This window comes from Ahaetulla prasina, chromosome 3 (assembly GCF_028640845.1).
Source record: "Ahaetulla prasina isolate Xishuangbanna chromosome 3, ASM2864084v1, whole genome shotgun sequence".
Classification (NCBI taxonomy): Eukaryota; Metazoa; Chordata; class Lepidosauria; order Squamata; family Colubridae; genus Ahaetulla; species Ahaetulla prasina.
This window is the reverse complement of record NC_080541.1, coordinates 231,680,715-231,702,160: the sequence shown is the minus strand read 5'-3', so window position 1 is coordinate 231,702,160 and position 21,446 is coordinate 231,680,715.

Below are 21,446 nucleotides of genomic sequence, written 5' to 3'. Positions count from 1 at the left end.
AATGGAGGTGATCTTTCTGGTCACCAACCTCTGGATCATGTTGGACTGCTAAGACAGCGACAATCAGCTGTCCAGCAGTTCGGAAACCCCCCTCTTCGGGAGAAGAAGCGGTGGTGAGCAAAAAGAAGCAGAGGTAGAGCTTCCCTAGAGCTCCTGGAAGATACCAGGGGGCTCGAAGGGTTAAGCCCCCTCAGAACTTCAAAGTGCTCCAGATCTGAGGCTTTTTTCCTGCTCCGGCAGACCTAATTGCCGCGACCAACTTCCGGGACCAATTTTAACTTAAAGAAGATAATACCGGACTGAACAGAAACAGGAGAGCTCTAATTATAAAAGCAAGTAATCAATCAATTCCCTGTTATTTTTTTTTAAGTTTTGGATTTGACTTCAAAGTGAAAATGGCGATCGTTCTTTAATGAGCTACGCAGTTGAAAACGAAAGTGTTACAATTCTCTGTTTGCTGTTTATTGCTGAAGGCCAGCTGGAAATTTTTTTTAAACATTGTAATGAGAAGGGAGAAGAGATCGAGATATTGAGACTGATTTAAAAAAAAAAAAGACTTAAAAGGTTTATACGTAATATTAGCCGGGACCAATTTTAACTTAAAGAAGATAATACCGGACTGAACAGAAACAGGAGAGCTCTAATTATAAAAGCAAGTAATCAATCAATTCCTGTTATTTTTTTTTAAGTTTTGGATCTGACTTCAAAGTGAAAATGCGATCGTTCTTTAATGAGCTACACAGTTGAAAACGAAAGTGTTACAAGTCTCACTGTCTGTTGTTTATTGCTGAGGCCAGCTGGAAATTTTTAAACATTGTAATGAGAAGGGAGAAGAGATACTGAGACTGGAAAAAAAAGACTTAAAAGGTTTATACGTAATATTAAGTTAAAGAGAAATTTTAAGAGATGCCAGCAAAACAATTAAAGTCAACTGCTACAAAAACTCCAGGAACATTAACACCCTAAGTCTCTCCAGCACATACAGCAGCTACAAAATCACTAAATTTGGAAGCACTTCAGGATAACCTGAAAGAATTTATGAAAGAATCTCTTAACGATGCTATGAATTGGCAAACTTCCCAGATAGAGGATAAGTTTAAATTAATTACAGAAGAAATGTCAGAGATGAAAAAACAGATGTTAGAAATTCAGACTGGAAATAAAGAAGTTAAAGAAGGTTTGGTGTCAGCAGTACAGGGTCTGGCATCAAATGTGATTTTATTGGAGCAGGAAGTAGAAGAAATAAAGAAGTTAATTTAAAATTGGAAAATAAGATTGAGGCAGTTCAAAGTAAAATGGATAAAGTTGATGATGAAATTGTTTTGGTACAATATAGAGCAATGGAACTTGCTTTACGAATCCGTGGACTAAAAGAATGTAAAATGAGAATTTGAAGCAAATTTTTCGGAGGCCTTTGCAGAGATTTTGGCAGTTCGGCCAGTAGATGTGGCATTTATATTGATAAAATTTATCGTGTGAATTCCTGGATAGCAAGACAAAGAAATCTTCCCAGAGACATTGTTATTTATTTTACTACTAGAACAGTGAGAAATGAGATTTTACAAGCTTTTTTTTAAAGGAGACAAGATTCAAGCAGCCGGCCAAGATATTTTAATACTAAAGGAAATTCCCCCCAAAATGTTGAGAGGTAGGAAGGAGTTTGCTTTTTTGGTGAACGAACTTAAAAAAGTCAGATTGAGTATAGATGGGACATCCCAATTGGTATAATAGTTTACTATGAAGGGAAAGCACATCGTCTTAATACAGTCAGTAAAGCACAAGAGTTTTATGCTTATGTGCTTAAGGCTGGAAGTCCACCATCTCCGGATGGTAGGAGAAAGGAAGGTGAAATTAAAGAAAAAGAAGTGATAGTAATGGAAGAAGACCGTTTACAAGCGTTGGATGTGTCTAAGATGGGATCAGAGATTCCAAAAGAGCCAAGGATGACAAGAGCAGCTGTCAAACGCAAGGAACAAGAAGAAAAGGCTCAACAGGCTCAATCTGCTATTACCAAGACGGAAACAGTGGAGGAGCAAGGCCCAAAGAAAGATATGATTTGCGGCTGGTGCTTCAAAAGTTTCGATTGCTGATAATGGCAATTAGACTTTTATCTTGGAATGTCAATGGATTAAACTCACCACAAAAGAGAAGAAAGATATTTCATTATTTCATTATTTAAAATGACATTGTATGTTTACAAGAAACACATATTAGAACATTAGACCAGAAATATTTGATAAATTCGAAATTGGGAATACATTTTGTTGCATCTGCTACAGAAAAGAAGAATGGACTAGTTGTTTATATAAAGTAATTTAGCAACATTAATGGCGGATAATCAAGGAAGATGCTGCTGGAGATACTTTAATGGTTTTGCATAAATTTTTATAGTTACATATAACTTGGGTTTACTATATTTTGTTGAATGGTGGTGATAAGAGAAAAGACATCTATAAACTGCAAGGCGTTTTTCTTCATGGAATTGGATGTGAGAGATGGGAGGCCTGAGGCCTGAGATGTGGCTACGGTTCGTTCCCCTTTGGCACTTTACATCATGTTTCCATCTGGTCCCCTATTGTTGGTCTGCCTTTCTTCCCCCCCATCGGACTTTTTTGCGAACATCGGACTTCTGACCATCGAAGGGGCGAAGGATTGTTCCCTAGCCTATGGCTGTCCACCCTTGACTTTTCGATCATTGAAGGGGTGAAGGTTTTCCCGGCCTTCATTCGCCCTCTCCCCCTGGTATCATCTATCCGAGCTGGCCCCTGCTGACCCCTACCACGTTGGGACCTGTGGCTTTCTGGAGTCAGTAGTGGCCGTGGGCAGGTTTGGGCCTCAGTAGTCCGCAGCCCATTCTCGGAGGAGTTGGGGGGGGTGATATGATGGGCCTGGTGGAGAAACCGACAACGGACACCGATGGTGGGGGATTGTGATGCCATCTATTTTCATCTTATGGGATTTTGGACTGGACCACAGACTGTGACTATGGATGGTAGTTTCTGCCTTGTTAAGACCTTTTGTAGGGACTTTATCCATAGGTTTAATCATGGAGGCCTTTGTGCTACCTATTTGGCTGTATCATCCTTATTATCCAGTTCCGGCTTTTATTTGTCCTGTGACATCTGGACATCCCTTGAGGCGTTACCATCTCCCAATGTCCTACCACCTGGGATTTTGCCATCTTATCATCCTTCACCGATTGACTTTTCTATGCTACGCTGCACAAGAACTCTTGCGCCTGCAGGTGCCCCCGCCTGCAGGAATGGCCCGCTCACTACGAGGGCCGGCCTCTATGAGGTTTTGGGACCCACAGAGGTGGCATGCGAAGAGGAAGAGCCTTTGGGGGTTTTTAGATAGGGCATTCTTAAGGGGTGGGAGGGAAAGGGCGGGTGTTGGGGGAAACCCGTCGGGTGGGGATCCAGTTCCTGTGCATGCTCGTGGCGGTAAGTTAATAGGTCCGAGGGTCACGGGGGGTGTTTGTGTTCCATTGGCTGAGGGTGGTGCTATTTCCACGGTAAGGGGGAGGGGCAGATATGGCGGAAGTGGGGGCTCATATCGTGTTATGGGGACGCGTGCTCGATGTTTGCAGGCGATCGCGCGTCCCGAGCCCTCAAACTTCTCCCGTTCCCCGGATGGTCAGGACCCTCAGAGCCCTGGTCTTCGGCTGATGTTGTGCAACGCACGGTCCGTGGTCAATAAGGCCCCCCTGATTTACGATCTTATCCAGGGGGGTGCCGCGGACCTTATGGGCGTTACAGAGACCTGGTTGGGCACAGAAGGGGGCGTGCCCCTTGTTCAAATGTGCCCGCGGGTTTCCGGGCATTCCATCAGCCGAGGGCCAGGGTAGGGGTGGTGGGGTGGCGGTTGTGATTAGAGAGAGTCTGGAGCCGAGGGAGACCACTGTACCTCAGATTGCCGGGTGTGAATCCCTCTTTGTGAGATGGGGTCATAGATGTCAGATGGGCTTGCTGGTCGCGTACCTGGCTCCTTGCTGCGTGACAGCTGCCTGCCTGAGCTCCTGGAGGTGCTTGCTGGGGTGGCAGTTGAGACCCCAGACTTTTAGTCATGGGGACTTTAATGCCATCTTGGCTGTCATCGATGGCAGCTCGGGGGTTCATGGCTTCCATGACGGCCTTGGACCTGACCCAAGTAGTTGATGGCCCTACTCACATTGGGGGTGGCACTCTGGACCTGATTTTTCTCTCTGGTCAGTGGTTGAGAGATCTGGACTTAAAGGAAATAGTCACTGAACCTTTGTCATGGTCAGATCACTCTCTTCTTCGCCTGGACTTTCTGACCGCCATTCACCAGAGGAGATGGGCGTTTGGTTCCATCCCAGGCGCCTGATGGACCCGGATGGGTTCCGGACGGAGCTTGGGCCATTTCCTGAGGGTCTGGCTCACGGCTCGGTTGAGGAACTTGTTGCGGCCTGGGAACGGGCCGCAGTGGGGGCCTTAGACCGTGTCGTGCCTTTGACCTCTGACCCGGCGCAGGTCCCAACCGGCTCCTTGGTTCTCCGAGGAGCTGAGAGGATGAAGCGCCGGAGAAGACGCCTAGAGAGTTCCTGGAGGTCTAGCCGTTCGAAGCTGATCGGACACTAGTGAAGTCCTATACTAGGACTTACCTAGTGGCATTGAGAAGCGAGGCGTTATCCTCAGTTGCATCGGCAGATAACCGCCCAGCCGCCCTGTTCCGGGTGACTCGCTCCTCCTACATCAGGGGAGCGGGATGACCCGTTGCAGGGACGTGCTGAGAGTTTAACGGTTATCTATACGATAAAATCGTTCAAAGGGATGGTCTGGACCAAGATTGCGTGACGCGGGTGAGATGCTCGAGGTGGTCTTGGCGATATTGTTTGGGATGAGTTTGACCCTGTGGCTCCGAGGACATGGACAGGTTGTTGGGTAGGCTGAATGCCACCACGTGTTTACTGGACCCGTGCCTCCTGGCTGGTGCTGGCCACTCGGGAGGTGACACGAGGCTGGCTCAGGCGATTACGATCGCTTCTTTGGTGGAGGGCGTCTTCCGGCCGCCTTGAAAGAGGCGGTGGTGAGGCCCCTCCAAGAAGCCTTCCCTGGACCCGGCTGTTTTAGGTAATTATCGTCCGGTCTCCAACCCCGCCGGCGAAGGTTGTAGAGAGTATGGTGGCATATCAGTTTCCTTACACCTGGATGAAACTGTCTATCTAGACCCGTTCCAGTCCGGTTTCCGGCCCGGTTACAGCACGGAGACGGCTTTGGTCGTTGGTGGATGATCTCTGGAGGGCCAGGGATAGTTGTTCCTCTGCCCTGGTCCTATTAGACCTCTCAGCGGCTTTCGATACCATCGACCATGGTATCCTGCTGCGCGGTTGGGGATTGGGAGTGGGAGGCACCGTTTATCGGTGGTTCTCCTCTATCTCTGATGAAATGGTGTTGACAGGGGGCAGAGGTTAGGCGCCTCACTTGTGGGGTGCCGCGGGTCGATCCTCTCGCCCTACTGTTTAACATCTACATGAAGCCGCTGGGTGAGATCATCAGTGGTTTCGTGTGAAGTACCAGCTGTATGCGGATGACACCCAGCTGTACTTTTCTACACCGACCACCCCAACGGTTATCAAGTGCTGTCCCGGTGTCTGGAGGCCGTGACGTCTGGATGGGGAGAAACAGGCTCAAGCTCAATCCCGCCAAGACAGAGTGGCTGTGGATGCCGGCATCCCGGTACAGTCAGCTAAATCAGCGGCTGACCATCGGTGGCGAGTCAGTGGCCCCGATGGAGAGGGTTCGCAACAGGCGTCCTCCTGGATGAGCGGCTGTCTCTAGAAGATCATTTGACGGCCGTCTCCAGGAGAGCGTTCTACCAGGTTCGCCTGGTACGCCAGTTGCGCCTTTCTAGACCGGGATGCCCTATGCACGGTCACTCACGCACTCGTGACGTCTCGCCTGGATTACTGCAATGCTCTCTACATGGGGCTCCCTTGAAGGGCATCCGGAGGCTGCAGTTAGTCCAGAATGCGGCTGCGGGTGATAGATGGAGCCCTCGTGGCTCCCGTATAACACCATCCTGCAGACTGCACTGGCTGCCTGTGGCCTTCGGTGCGCTTCAAGGTTTTGGTGACCACCTTTAAAGCGCTCCATGGCATAGGGCCGGGTTATCTACGGGACCGCCTGCTGCTACCGAATACCTCTCACCGACCCGTGCGCTCTCACAGAGAGGGACTCCTCAGGGTGCCGTCAGCGAGGCAATGTCTGCCTGGACGCCCAGGAAGGGTTTTCTCTGTGGGGCTCCCACCCTCTGGAATGAACTGCCCCAGGACTTGTCAGCTTTGGACCTTGGACCTTCCTGAGCTTAAAACATATCTATTTAATTGCGCAGGACTGAGTTAGATTTTAGTTTGTGGTTTTTATCTTGGGTTTTAATTTTAATTTTTATATTTTTAATTAAGGCTTTTGAATAAGTTTTTTAATTGTTTTTAGAATTGTATTTATTGTATTTTTTGTTTTTTAAATGCCTGTAAACCGCCCTGAGTCCTTTGGGAGATAGGGCGGTATATAAATATAAACAATAAATAAATAAAATAAATAAAAATAAAGAGTAATCTATCTGCAACATTAATTGAAGCGGATAATCAAGGAAGATATATTGCTATTGAACTTTTATTGGAAGGGAGAAAAATACTTTTAATAGGAGTTTATGCACCAAATCAACAACAAGAAAAATTTTATAAGTTTTTACATAAAAGAATAACATCTTGGGATTATAAAACTTATATATTAATGGGTGATTGGAATGGAGTGATGGATACCCAGAAAGATAAAAGAAGTCTTAGAAATATTTCCAATCGTGTAAAACTGCCAAAGGCATTCTTTGATTTGATGGAAGATTTAGAATTGAGAGATGTATGGCGAGAACGCAATGAAAAAGAGAGAGATTTTACATTTTTTTCTGACAGACATCAATCTTTTTCTAGGATTGATTTCATTTTAATTACTAATGATTTGTTTTTCAGAGTGAAGAAGACAAAAATTTGTTCTAGAACCTTGTCTGATCATAGCCCGGTATGGATTGAGCTAGATCGGGAAAAAGAGGCCAGGAGGTCATGGAGGATGAATGAGAACTTGTTTAAATATGAACAAAATGTAAATGAATGTAAAACTCTAATGAAGGAATTTTTTTCTTTGAACATGAAGATAGTTTGGGACACCAGTAAAGCTTATATGAGGGGAATTTTATTAGAGATGAATAATAAATATAGAAATAGACTGCACAAAAGGCGAAAAGAACTAGAAGAGGAAATTAAAAGGAAGGAGCAGTTATTGGTAGGCAATCCAGGAGATAGTAAAACAAAAGAGTCAATAAATATATTAAGAGGTCAATTTAATATGTTAATGGCAGATCAGGTGGCAACTAATTTACAATATGTAAGACATAATTTGTTTAATAATTCTAATAAACCTGGAAGGTGGTTAGCATATTTATTAAGAAAGAAACAGAAACGACGTATAATTGATAAAATAGAATATAGAGGTAAGGAAGTATATCAGCAAAATGTGATTAAAAAAGCTTTTTTAGAATATTATACTAAGTTATATTCTAGAGATGTGATTAGTGATAAAGATATAGATAGATATTTACAGGACCACGGTATTTTAGAAATTACAGTAGATCAAAGGGAAGAGTTGAATCAATTAATTTCTTCAGAGGAAATAGTGTTTGCAATTAAGCAGCTTAAAGCGAATAAAGCACCAGGTACAGATGGCTTGACAACTACTTATTATAAAATTTACAAAATGAGATGATTGTACCACTTAAGGAGTTATTTAACAGAATACAAAGGGGAGCTCCTCCTTCATGGAGGACAGCTTTTATTTCATTAATACCTAAAGAAGATCGAGATGGTGTTAAACCAGAGAATTATAGGCCAATATCGCTTTTAAATACTGATTATAAGATATTTGCTAAGATACTAGCGAATAGATTGATGCCACTGATGAATCAATTAATTCATAATGACCAATCAGGATTTATTAAGGGGAGACAGATGAGATATAATATGAGACAAATTGTAAATTTACTTGAATATTTGGAAGGAAACAGCCAGGTTTCAGCAGCATTCCTCTTTTTGGATGCCGAAAAAGCTTTTGATAGATTGGATTGGCAGTTTTTGTTTAAAGTAATAGAAAAAATGCAATTTGGGGATTATTTTATTCAAGCAATTAAGGCTATATATCAAAAGCAAACAGCTCAAATAATAGTAAATGGTGGATTAACAGAATCTTTCAAGATTGAGAAAGGGACTAGACAAGGATGTCCCTTGTCACCATTATTATTCATTCTAACTTTGGAAATATTATTGAGTAAGATACGTGGTTTAGATCAAATAAAAGGAATTAGAATTAAAATCAAGATTATAACTTAAGTGCGTTTGGAGATGATTTGGTTGTTTCTTTATCTCAACCAATACATTCAGCTGTATATTTGATGGAGACAATTGATCAGTATAGTAAGGTATCTGGGTTTAAAGTGAATCAACAGAAGACAAAATGATAATTAAAATATGAATACACATCAGAGGAAGAATTAGAAAGAATAACTGGATATGAAGTAGTTAAAAGGTTAAATACTTAGGAGTATACATTACAGCATCAAATGTAAAATTATATAAAACAATTATGAGGTATTGTGGGGAAAAGTAATTAAAGAAATGGAGAAATGGAAGAAGTTACAATTATCATTGTTGGGAAGAGTGGCAGCTATAAAATGAATGTTTTGCCTAGATTTTTATTTTGTTTCAAATGATTCCAATTTTGAAGAAAGATGCAAATTTACAAGAATGGCAAAAGGATTAATAAATTTGTATGGAAGGGTAAAAACCGAGGATAAAGTTAAAATAATGCAAGGCGTTAGGGAAAGAGGGGTTTAAAATGCCTAATTTGAAATTGTACTATGATGCAGTTGCTTTAACTTTAATTTCTGATTGGATTAATTTAACAGAGGAAAGGATTTTGAATATAGAAGGTTATGGTTTGTTATATGGATGGCATGCATATGTAATATATGACAAGAAAATTGATAAGACATTTAAGAATAATATGGTCAGAAGTGCGTTGTTGAGGATTTGGAAAAAATATCAATATAAGTTAGATGGAAAGATACCAATATGGACCATCCCCAGACATATGATAGAGAATATAAATATATTACAAAAAATGGAAGTTATCACTTACAAAGAGCTTTTGACTATGGAAAAGGGAATTACAGTTGAAATCTAGGAGAAATTGAGGATGAAGGAAGAAATTATACATGGTTCCAGTATGGACAATTGCAATCTAGATGGAAAATAGATCAGAAAATTGGTATAAGGCAAAGTGATGATAATCTGGTAAAACAAATAAAAGATCAAGGTCAACAGCATATAAAGAGATTATATAATGTATTGGTTGAAATTGATTCAGAAATGGAGTTGGTTAAAGATTGTATGGTAAAATGGGCACAAAATTTTCAACAACCTATAATGTTAGAAACATGGGAAAAAATTTGGGTGAGGAATGTTAAATTCACAAGCACAAAATTTAAGAGAAAATTTTATAAAATGTTTTATAGATGGCATTTAGATCCTAAAAAACTGTCATGTATGTATCCAAATGTGAAAGCAAAATGTTGGAGATGTGATTGTGAGGATGCTACCTATTATCATATATGGTGGACTTGCAAAAAAGTTAAAGCCTTTTGGATTAAAATATGGTGGATTATGCAGAACATTTTGAAAAAGAAGATCAAGTTTGTTCCACAGTTCTTTTATTAGGAATAATCTCAGATTGCACTGTTATAGAGACAAAACTGATTCTGAATTTAATAACTGCTGCAAGATTATTGATTGCACAATATTGGAAGAAAGAAGACTTACCTACAATTGGAGAATGGATTAGTAAAGTATCAAATTTAGCAGAAATGGCAAAATTTCTGCCTACTTGAAAGACTGTACACAAGAAAATATATATTGGAATGGAGGAAGTGGATTGATTATATTCAAAATAAGTATCAGATTAAAAATATCAATTAGTTTTTGAGTGAAGTTAGGAATTATTATGTATTAGTTTAAGAAAGAAGGAATTGATAGTGTGATGGTGTGAAATGGAATATGTTTTATGTTATATTTTAGATTATGTTTGTTAGTTACAATACCCTGTATTCTGTTCTGGGAAGTCTCGGGGAAGGAGGCGGGAAGGGAAGACTATAAATTGATTGGTTGCCATTGTACAGGAATAATGGTAGAATTAAACAAGTTGGAATGGTGTAATGTCGGGACTGCTCGGCAAACACTCCCGAAGGGAAAGGGTAAGGAAAGAGGAGTAAAGAAGGAAGAAAGTAGGTAGGTAGGTGGGTAGGGAGGAAAGAAGGGAGGGAGAAGAAAGGATAGGAGGAGGAGGAGGAGAAGGAGAAGATAGAGGGTTAGAAAGGATGGTAGTGAGAAGTGGGAAAGAGGAGGGGAAGTAGGAAAGCGAGGAGAAGGTGGTGGGGGAAGTTTAAGAAGGATGAGAAGGGAAGAAAGGATTAAAGGATTAAAGGGGGGAGTGGCAGTCGAGCAGCCCTGACTGAGTATAATTTGAGTATAGGACTGATTGTTGGATAAGTGATTGTATGGTACACTGGTCAAATTGTGGGAATTATTATGGAAAAATAAAAAAATTTTGCAAAAAAAAAAAAAAGAGAGATAATAAAGGGTCTAAGAGCTAACTAGATGAACAGTTGAGGGAACAAAGTCTGTCTAGCCTAAGAGAAGAATGGGGGAGGGGAATCAGGGAGAACTGTCCTGCAGAGGGCTTGAGCTATTCTCCAGCACATCAGAGGGCAGGACAAGAAGTAATGGGTGGAAGCTCGTTAAAGAGAGATCCAACCTGGAAGTAAGGAGAAATTTTCTGATTGCGAGAACTATTTATCAATGAAACAGAAGTTGCCTCCTGGGGTTGTGGGTTTTCTGTCACTGTAGGTTTTCAAGAACAGTGGACAATCATTTGACCAGGATTGTACAAGACCTCTGAGGTCCCTTCCAACCCTAGGATTCTATGTTCTATTTGGAAATGAAAACCCTTCTACATGTGCACCAACCACTGCCTAAAAAGTGGAGACAGCCACACTAACAAAAATACAGAGACCACCCACAAAATGTAGCCTAACCCACTCCTTATCCCACCCAATACAGCCCTCACAAAAATCCATACAAAACCAAACACAAAACTGAACACTTTTCTCAGAGTCTTCAAATCTCCCGATGACAAGCTGTGAGATGGAGCGCCCTATGCTGAGAGTGTGCGGTCCTTGATTTCCCCAAGGCAAACCCGGGTCCACCATGTGAAAGTCATTTCCCCAAAAAACAAAGTGCGTAAACTCTCCTAGGCATTCTTTCCAGACATCAGACCTCACCTGGAAGGAGACCTGTGGACAGAGGTGAAGGTCACACCAGACTGCCTCCAACATCTGGAGGACAAGGAGCAGCTGGAGGTGAGCCATTGACCAGGAAGGGACCAGTGTGGCTACTGCTGGCCTTCCGGAGACCACTTCGTTTTTCTGGGATGCTGAGGACTGCTTGGCTGCTGCAGGCTCTCCATCATCAACCCGGGTTTGGGAGGGTGGCAACAGGTGGGGACCCTCAATCATTGGCCAAGGGACCCACCACCTTTACTTCCACAGCTTCAAGTGAGGGTGTTGCTGCTGAACTGGCTGATCCTCCATGACCTATAAGTTGCTGCAGAATGACAAGGTTAGGGTTAGGATGAACCTGCTCTAGCGTCTCTGCGTTCCCTTGAAAATGGGGTGTCCAGAACTGGACGCGGGACTCACATTCAGCCGAATCAATGCAGAAACATGATCTCCTGTGCAGCCCTAGATGGCACCTGCCTTTTGAGCTGAAGCATCTCCAGGTTATCTCAGGCTTGGCTGGTGGTCCTGGATTGGCACCCCCAGATCCTGCCACAAAGCCTGGGCCCATTCCTGGACAGACCAACTGGTTTCTCGTATCCAGAGGCAAAGACCTTTGCTTATTTTGAATTGACTCCCAAACCAAGAATCGATCAACCTCCCTCCTCTTGTGTCCTAAAAAAATTGATCAGCGTTTCTTCCATTCCATCCTGGGGGTCTTTTCAAAGCCCTGGATTGAGGATGCTGCCCGGGGAGGGGGTTCCACTCAACCTCTTTGTGGACAATGAGGAGCCCTGGGGGGCAAATCCAACCAGCCCCCTTTAGCCACCTTGTCCCTGGGATAACATGAGAGACTCTGCCAGAATCGCACAACAACAGCTTTCCCTTCAGATTTTCGAACTCCCCGCAAACCGCTTCTTATTCCCCTTATTCCACCACCTGTCCAGATCACCCTCTTTCTGAGCTTCGGCCTGGCACAGGCCAGGGCCTGTGTGTTCTTTCCCAGCGCGGTCCTTTGGTTCCTCAGACTTCCCTGGCCTGTGCCGTCTCCTTGTGGAGACGGCCTATTCCTGGGCTTTCCTAACAACCTCCTCAAGAGATCCGGCCCCTCTTCAGCCTCTTGAGTCTGGATGGTTCCAAGACCTGCCACTTTCCATCTGGACTCACAAAGAGCTGCCTTCTTTGACTCCAAGGTGAATTATGTAATCGTATTTCTAAGCTACTCCATTCCAAAATCACTCTGGACAGTTTCACAACGATTTACATAAAAGAACAAGAATTTAATAGACGCTTGCTCCTGGGGAGGAAAGCTATGGCAAAGTTAGACAGCATACTAAAAAGCTGAGCACCCTGCCAACAAAAGTGCATATAGTCAAGGCTATGGTTTTCCCAGTTGCAATGTATGGCTGTGAAAGTTAGACCATAAGGAAGGCTGAGCACCAAAGAATTGAGGCCTTTGAACTCTGGTGCTGGAGAAGACTCCTGTGAGTCCCTTGGACCGCAAGGCCATCAAACCGGTCAGTCCTTGAGGAGATCAACCTTGACTGCTCTTTAGAAGGCCAGATCCTGAAGATGAAACTGAAATACTTTGGCCGCCTAATGAGAAGGAAGGACTCACTGGAGAAGAGCCTAATGCTGGAAACGATTGAAGGCTAAAGAAGAAGGGGACGACAGAGAACGAGGTGGCTGGATGGAGTCACTGAAGCAGTAGGCTTGAGCTTAAATGGTCTCTAGGGGATGGTAGAGGATAGGAAGGGTTAGTGACAAGGTGCTTGAGGAAAGAGCTGAGATGTGGTCAGGAGCATGCCAAGACCAAAAACGTAGCAGGAGTCGGGAGCAAGAACATACACTTGGTGTATCATCAGTGAGAGTGTTGAGCCCTGAGCATCCAGCCAGCGTCCCTTCAGCTTCCTCTGGAACTCCAGCATGTTGTGGCTGCTTTCCAACAAGTCTCTTCAGCCCCTCACCAGTTCTTCTCCATATGGCAGGATTAAGTCTAGGATGGTCACCCCCTTATTTCTGCTGAACAATCCTGTGGGTAGCGGAGAGACTACTGTAGCTTAAGCTGAGCCAGCTGGGGTGAGCTGGCTGTCCAGCAAGCCTGGGGCTGGCCAAAGTCTCCCATTTAGACCACAGCCAGGAGTCTCTTGGCCAGGTTCTCTGCCTGCCTTGGAGCCAATGCCTCTGCTGGCATCCATTTGGTTTCCCACACTTTTTAAAATGACGCAATGCTTTCAAAAGGACTTCCGTCATCACGGAGATGGATTTATTCATAGAATAGTGATATTAGGAAATTTATTTTAGATGGCCTTTAGCCAAGAGGCCTGTAATAGCTTAGTGAACCAATTAGTGATGGGTTTCAAAAAAATTTACTACTGGTTCGGGCTATAGAAGGAGCATTCCCATCAAGCTACCAGGAATCTTCCTGGTGCTTTCCTGGGGCTCTACTTCAGCCCGAATGCTCACCTCCCCCTCTTTGCCCGAGGGAAGAGATTTCCAAGTCGCTTGACAGCAGATTAACGCTGTCTAAGCGGCTCTACAGAATCACACGGAACTGGCGGTCTGAGATAGCCCGCCATTAACGAAGCGGAGCCACCCAGAAAGCTCCAGAATCCGGAACGCTTTTGCCAAATGGCAGAACAAAACGCAGAGTCCATCTCCGCGACTGAAATGGATTATTGAAGGACTCTAACGCGGACAGAGCTGAAAACTGGAGCGTTAGCATTTGATTGTAACAAGATTTTAACTCCCTGATAGAGAATGTATTCGTAGTCAAGATTGGAGATGATGAAAGGAAATGGCGTTTTGTGTATTGCAAGTAAATGGCGTTTTGTATATCGAAAGTGAAAGTTAAGGAAATGCTTATTACAATTGCTGGTGTGGAATCTTTAAGAAGAATATAACAAGATATTTTTTTAAATGGAATTTTTATTTTTTATTTTTTATCCTTTTTTATTTTTTTATTACAGTGTTTAAGAAGAAAAGTTTATTAAAAATTTTTTCCCCTTCTTCTTGGTATTACTTAGTTTAAAAATGGCTTTTAAGCAAAGAGATTTAACTACTTCTAAAATACTGGAAATTTCCTCACTTCAGATACAGAAATTGAAAGAAGATATTAAAGATGGCTTAAGGAATTTTTTACAGGAGCTTATGGAGGTTCATCTTTCAGAAATAGATCAAAAATTTGATGAAATGGAGAAAGAAATATTGGATTTTAAAGATATGGTGGAAGAACAGAGGAGGGAGATGAAAAAATTAAAGGAATCAATTAATCCATTATTGCTATTCAAACAGAGGAAAGACTGGAAGAAATTAACCAAATTAATTTAGATTTGCAAAGGAAAATAGATGAAGTTCAAATTAATTTGAATTTAGAAAATAAAATAGATGATATTCAGGTTAAGGTAGATAGGGCAGATGAAGAAAGGATTATATTACAATATAAATTAATGGAATATGCTATAAGGGTGAGAGGATTAAAAGAATGTAAGGAAGAAAATTTGAAAGAGATTTTTATTCAGGCCTTTGCTCAGATAGATGGAGTGGAACCAGAAGATTTTGAAGTTAATATTGAAAAAATTTATCGTGTTAATTCTTGGTTGGCAAGGCAGAAGTATTTACCGAGAGATGTGGTTATTTATTTTATAAATAAGAAGATTAGGTATGGAATTTTGCAAGCATTTTATAAAAATAAATTTCAAATACTAGGACAAGATATAATAATGAAGAAGGAAATTCCTCCTAAAATGTTAAGAAAGAGAAAAGAATTTGCCTTTTTAGTGGATGAGCTTAAGAAACATCAGATATATTTTAGATGGGAGATTCCAGCTGGCTTAACAGTGAATTATAAAGGAAGAAAGTATTTTCTTAATACAGTTTTTAAAGCACGAGATTTCTACACTAATGTATTAAAGATTGGGAACCCTTTATTGATAGATGTTAAGTTGAATGGTGAATAGATGGTGGAAAATGTGTAAAATAGAAAATAAGGGGAGTGAGAATGTTTAATTTTATTATATATGATTATGGTTAATTTTTGTAAATGATTTATTTTGGATATAAATGTGTAATTTTAGGGGTACTATTTGATATATTTGAGGTATAAAGGAATAGGAAGATGGAATATTGTTTAATTTTGGAGGATAGATAGTAAAATTTAATTTGGATTAAATATTATATTTGAGAGATGGATGTAATGTTGTTATATGGTTAACTAGAATTTAATTTTTATTTTTATAACTGATATAACTGTTGCGCCGAGCGAGGCCGGGCGAGGCTGGGCGAGGCCGGGCGAGGCCCTGGTGGGCCGCGAGGCGTCTTCTTCTCCAGCGGCGTCCTCTGATCCACGGTTCCATCGGCGGTGGGCGTGGTGAGGCCGCAGTGGGAGACGAGGCCTGAGGCGAGGCTTGAGATGTGGCTACGGTTTGTTCCCCCTTTTGGCACTTTACATCATGTTTTCCATCTGGCCCCCTATTGTTGGTCTGCCCTTCCTCCCCCCCATCGGATTTTTTGCGAACATCGGACTTCTGACCATCGAAGGGGCGAAGGATTGTCCCTAGCCTATGGTTGTCCGCCCCTGACTTTTCGACCATTGAAGGGGTGAAGGTTTTCCCGGCCTTCATTCGCCTTCTCTCCCTGGTATCATCTATCCGAGCTGGCCCCTGCTGACCCCTACCACGTTGGGACCTGTGGCTTTCTGGAGTCAGTAGTTGGCTGTGGACAGGTTTGGGCCTTAGTAGTCCACAGCCCATTCTCGAAGGAGTTGGGGGGGCGATATGATGGGCCCGGTGGAGAAACCGACAACGGACATCGATGGTGGGGGATTGTGATGCCACCTATTTTCATCTTATGGGTTTTTGGACTGGACCACAGATTGTGACTATGGATGGTAGTTTCTGCCTTGTTAAGACCTTTTGTAGGGACTTTATCCATAGGTTTAACCATGGAGGCCGTTGGGCTACCTGTTTGGCTGTATCATCTTTATTATCCAGTTCCAGCTTTTATTTGTCCTACTTGACATCTGGACATCCCTTGGAGGCTTTACCATCTCCCAATGTCCTACCACCTGGGATTTTGCCATCTTATCATCCTTCGCCGATTCGTACTTTTCTATGCGTTACGCTGCACAAGAACTCTTGCACCTGCAAGGTGCCCCTGCCTCGCAGGAATGGCCCGCTTCGTTACCGAGGGCCGGCCTCTATGACGGGTTTTGGGACCCACAGAGGTGGCATGCGAAGAGGAAGAGCCTTTGGGGTTTTTTAGATAGGGCATTTTTAAGGGGTGGGAGGGAAAGGGCGGGTGTTGGGGGAAACCCGTCGGGTGGGGATCCAGTTCCTGCGCATGCTCGTGGCGGTAAGTTAATAGGTCCGAGGGTCACGGGGGGCATTTGTGTTCCATCGGTTGAGGGTGGTGCTATTTCCACGGTAAGGGGGAGGGGCAGATATGGCGGAAGTGGGGGCTCATATCGTGTTATGGGGGCGCGCGCTCGATGTTTGCAGCCGATCGCGCGCCCCGGGCCCTCAAACTTCTCCCGTTCCCCGGATGGTCAGGACCCTCAGAGCCCTGGCCTTCGGGTGATGTTGTGCAACGACGGTCCGTGTCAAGGCCCCCTGATTTACGATCTTATCCAGGGGGGTGCCGCGGACCTTATGGGCGTTACAGAGACCTGGTTGGGCACAGAAGGGGGCGTGCCCCTTGTTCAAATGTGCCCGCCGGGTTTCCGAGCATTCCATCAGCCGAGGGGCCAGGGTAGGGGTGGTGGGGTGGCGGTTGTGATTAGAGAGAGTCTGGAGCCGAGGGAGACCACTGTACCTCAGATTGCCGGGTGTGAATCCCTCTTTGTGAGATGGGGTCATAGATGTCAGATGGGCTTGCTGGTCGCGTACCTGGCTCTTTGCTGCGTGACAGCTGCCCTGCCCGAGCTCCTGGAGGTGCTTGCTGGGGTGGCATTTGAGACCCCCAGACTTTTAGTCATGGGGGACTTTAACTTGCCATCTTCCGGCTCGTCATCGACAGCAGCTCGGGAGTTCACGGCTTCCATGACGGCCTTGGACCTGACTCAAGTAGTTGATGGCCCTACTCACATTGGGGGTGGCACTCTGGACTTGATTTTTATCTCTGGTCAGTGGTTGAGAGATCTGGATTTGAAGGAAATAGTCATTGAACCCTTGTCATGGTCAGATCACTCTCTCCTTCGCCTGGACTTTCTGACCGCCATTCAACACCGCAGGGAGACGGAGCCAATACGATGGTTCCGTCCCAGGCGCCTGATGGACCCGGAGAGGTTCCGGACGGAGCTTGGGCCATTTCCTGAGGGTCTGGCTCACGGCACGGTTGAGGAACTTGTTGCGGCCTGGGAACGGGCCGCGGCAGGGGCCTTAGACCGTGTCGTGCCTTTGCGGCCTCTGACCCGGCGCAGGTCCCAACCGGCTCCTTGGTTCTCCGAGGAGCTGAGGGGGATGAAGCGCTGGAGAAGACGCCTAGAGAGTTCCTGGAGGTCTAGCCATTCGGAGGCTGATCGGACACTAGTGAAGTCCTATAATAGGACTTACCTAGTGGCATTGAGGGAAGCGAGGCGTTGCTACGCCTCCTCCCTCATTGCGTCGGCAGATAACCGCCCAGCCACCCTGTTTCGGGTGACTCGTTCCCTCCTTCACCAGGGGGAGCGGGATGACCCGTTACAGGGACGTGCTGAGGAGTTTAACGGTTATCTATACGACAAAATCGTTCAGCTTCGGGACGGTCTGGACCAAAATTGTGGTGACTCAGGGGAGGTGTCTGAGGGTGGTCTTGGTGACATTGTATGGGATGAGTTTGACCCTGTGGCTCCCGAGGACATGGACAGGTTGTTGGGTAGGTTGAATGCCACCACATGTTTACTGGACCCGTGCCCCTCCTGGTTGGTGCTGGCCACTCAGGAGGTGACACGAGGCTGGTTCCAGGCAATTACGAGCGCTTCTTTGGTGGAGGGAGTCTTCCCAGCCGCCTTGAAAGAGGCGGTGGTGAGACCCCTCCTCAAGAAGCCTTCCCTGGACCCGGCTGTTTTAGGTAATTATCGTCCGGTCTCCAACCCGCCTTCGGCGAAGGTTGTAGAGAGTATGGTGGCATATCAGTTTCCCTTACACCTGGATGAAACTGTCTATCTAGACCCGTTCCAGTCCGGTTTCCGGCCCGGTTACAGCACTGAGACGGCTTTGGTCGCGTTGGTGGATGATCTCTGGAGGGCCAGGGATAGGGGTTGTTCCTCTGCCCTGGTCCTATTAGACCTCTCAGCGGCTTTTGATACCATCGACCATGGTATCCTGCTGCACCGGTTGGAGGGGTTGGGAGTGGGAGGCACCATTCATCGGTGGTTCTCCTCCTATCTCTCCGATCGGTCGCAGACAGTGTTGACAGGGGGGCAGAGGTCGGCTCCGAGGCGCCTCACTTGTGGGGTGCCGCAGGGGTCGATTCTCTCGCCCCTTCTGTTCAACATCTATATGAAGCCGCTGGGTGAGATCATCAGTGGCTTCGGTGTGAGGTACCAGCTGTACGCAGATGACACCCAGCTGTACTTTTCCACACCGGGCCACCCCAACGAAGCTATCGAAGTGCTGTCCCGGTGTCTGGAAGCCGTGCGGGTCTGGATGGGGAGAAACAGGCTCAAGCTCAATCCCTCTAAGACAGAGTGGCTGTGGATGCCGGCATCCCGGTACAGTCAGCTGAGTCCACAGCTGACTGTTGGAGGCGAGTCATTGGCCCCGATGGAGAGGGTGCGCAACTTGGGCGTCCTCCTGGATGAACGGCTGTCTTTTGAAGATCATTTGATGGCCGTCTCCAGGAGAGCTTTTTACCAGGTTCGCCTGGTGCGCCAGTTGCGCCCCTTTCTAGACCGGGATGCCCTATGCACGGTCACTCACGCCCTCGTGACATCTCGCCTGGATTACTGCAATGCTCTCTACATGGGGCTCCCCTTGAAGGGCATCCGGAGACTGCAGTTAGTTCAGAATGCAGCTGCGCGGGTGATAGAGGGAGCCACGGGGCACCTATCCTGCGCAGACTGCACTGGCTACCTGTGGCCTTCCGGGTGCGCTTCAAGGTTTTGGTAACCATCTTTAAAGCGCTCCATGGCATAGGGCCGGGTTACTTACGGGACCGCCTGCTGCTACCGAATACCTCTCATCGACCCGTGCGCTCTCACAGAGAGGGACTCCTCAGGGTGCCGTCAGCTAGGCAGTGTCGTCTAGCGACACCCAGGGGAAGGGCCTTCTCTGTGGGGGCTCCCACCCTCTGGAATGAACTCCCCCCAGGACTTCGTCAACTTCCGGACCTCCGAACCTTCCGTCGTGAGCTTAAAACACATTTATTCATTTGCGCAGGACTGGACTAGATTTTAAATTTATATTGATTTTAATTGGTTTTAGAATTTATATCATTTTTAATTAATTTGGCTTTAGAATAAGTTTTTTAATTGTGATCTTAATTTGTATTTATATGTTTTTATTTGTCTGTGAACCGCCCTGAGTCCCTCGGGAGATAGGGCGGTATACAAATTTGATTAAATAAATAAATAAATAAATAAAATATATTTTGGATAAGTTATAGGTGTAATTTTAATAATGTTATTTGATATAAGTAAGGTAAAGTGAAGATTTTAATTATTACAATTGATATATTGTGGAGATAATATAGGATTAATAATAATATTTGTAATCTGATTTGATGTATGTAAATGATACCGAAGATATGAAAAGATGGATTATTGTTTATCCTTGGAGGCTGGACAGTAAAATTTAAGAAATTAAGTTGGAAATATGAACTATTCTTGAGAGACTGCTTAAGGAAGAAACACATTTCAGAAGAATCCTTGGTGAATATTGGAAGATGAAACGTTGTTTTGGTACTGATTGATGAAGGTTGGATATTAAAAACTATGTACTTTAATGAAGAACAAATACGAACTCAATTGGAAATTTCTGAGATCGGGGAGTTGAGGTTTTAAGGAGTGACTATGGATTATGATTTGTGTTATATTTTAATTTTTGATTGTTAGTTTTATACCCTGTATTCGGTTCTGGGAAGTCCTGCGGGGTGGGGGAGGGAGGGAAGGGAGGGAGGGGATGAGGTAGAAAATGGATTGATGGTTAATGTACAGAGATGATTGAAGATGTATAATCAATGTAAGATCGAAGTTGCCTGGCTATCATTTCAGAATGATGGGAAGGAAGGAAGTAGAAGAGAGAAGGAGGTAGGAAAGAGAAGAGGAGGAAGAGGAAAGGAAGGAAGAGGGATAGAAGAGGGAGAAGAAAGGAGTAGGGAGGAAGGAAGAGAGGAGGTAGATAAGAGAAGGGGAGGATGGTCGTGGAAAGTAGAAGAAGGTAGAGAAGGGAAGAGAGTAGGAAGGGAGTGGTGACCGGGCAGGTCCGATTAATTGTATATGATGGTACATTAAATATGTTATTGGATATGAATGTTAAAATAAAACTTTTTATTAAAAAAAAAATACTACTGGTTCTGTGGGTGTGGCTTGGTAGGTGTGGCATGGCTTGGTGGATGTGGCTTGATGGGTGTGGCAGGGCAAGGATACTGTGAAATTTCCATTCCCACCTCACTCCAGGGGAAGGTTACTGCGAAAATCCCCATTTCCTCCCGATCACCTGGGAATTGGGAGGCAGAGAATAGATGGGGGCGGGGCCAGTCAGATTTTTACTACCGGTTCTCTGAACTACTCAAAATTTCCACTACCAGTTCTCCAGAACTGGTCAGAACCTGCTGAAACCCACCCCTGGAACCGCTTAACCGTTCTATGGGCAGCTTATGTTTGACTTGCAATCCACGAAGACACCTGGACCCTTCTCAAGAGCCACTGCCTGGAATGGTTCTCCCCATCCATTTTTTTTCCTCCCGAAATATAAGAGTTTATTGCAGTTGATATTAAGGTTGCTAATTTTGCCCAATATTCAAGATCCTCCCGAATCCTGATATTGTCCTCTAAGCAGGCTTTGCCCCCCACCTCCGTGATCTTTCACAGCCTCCACTCCACAGCCTCCTCCCAGCCATTGGACCAGGTG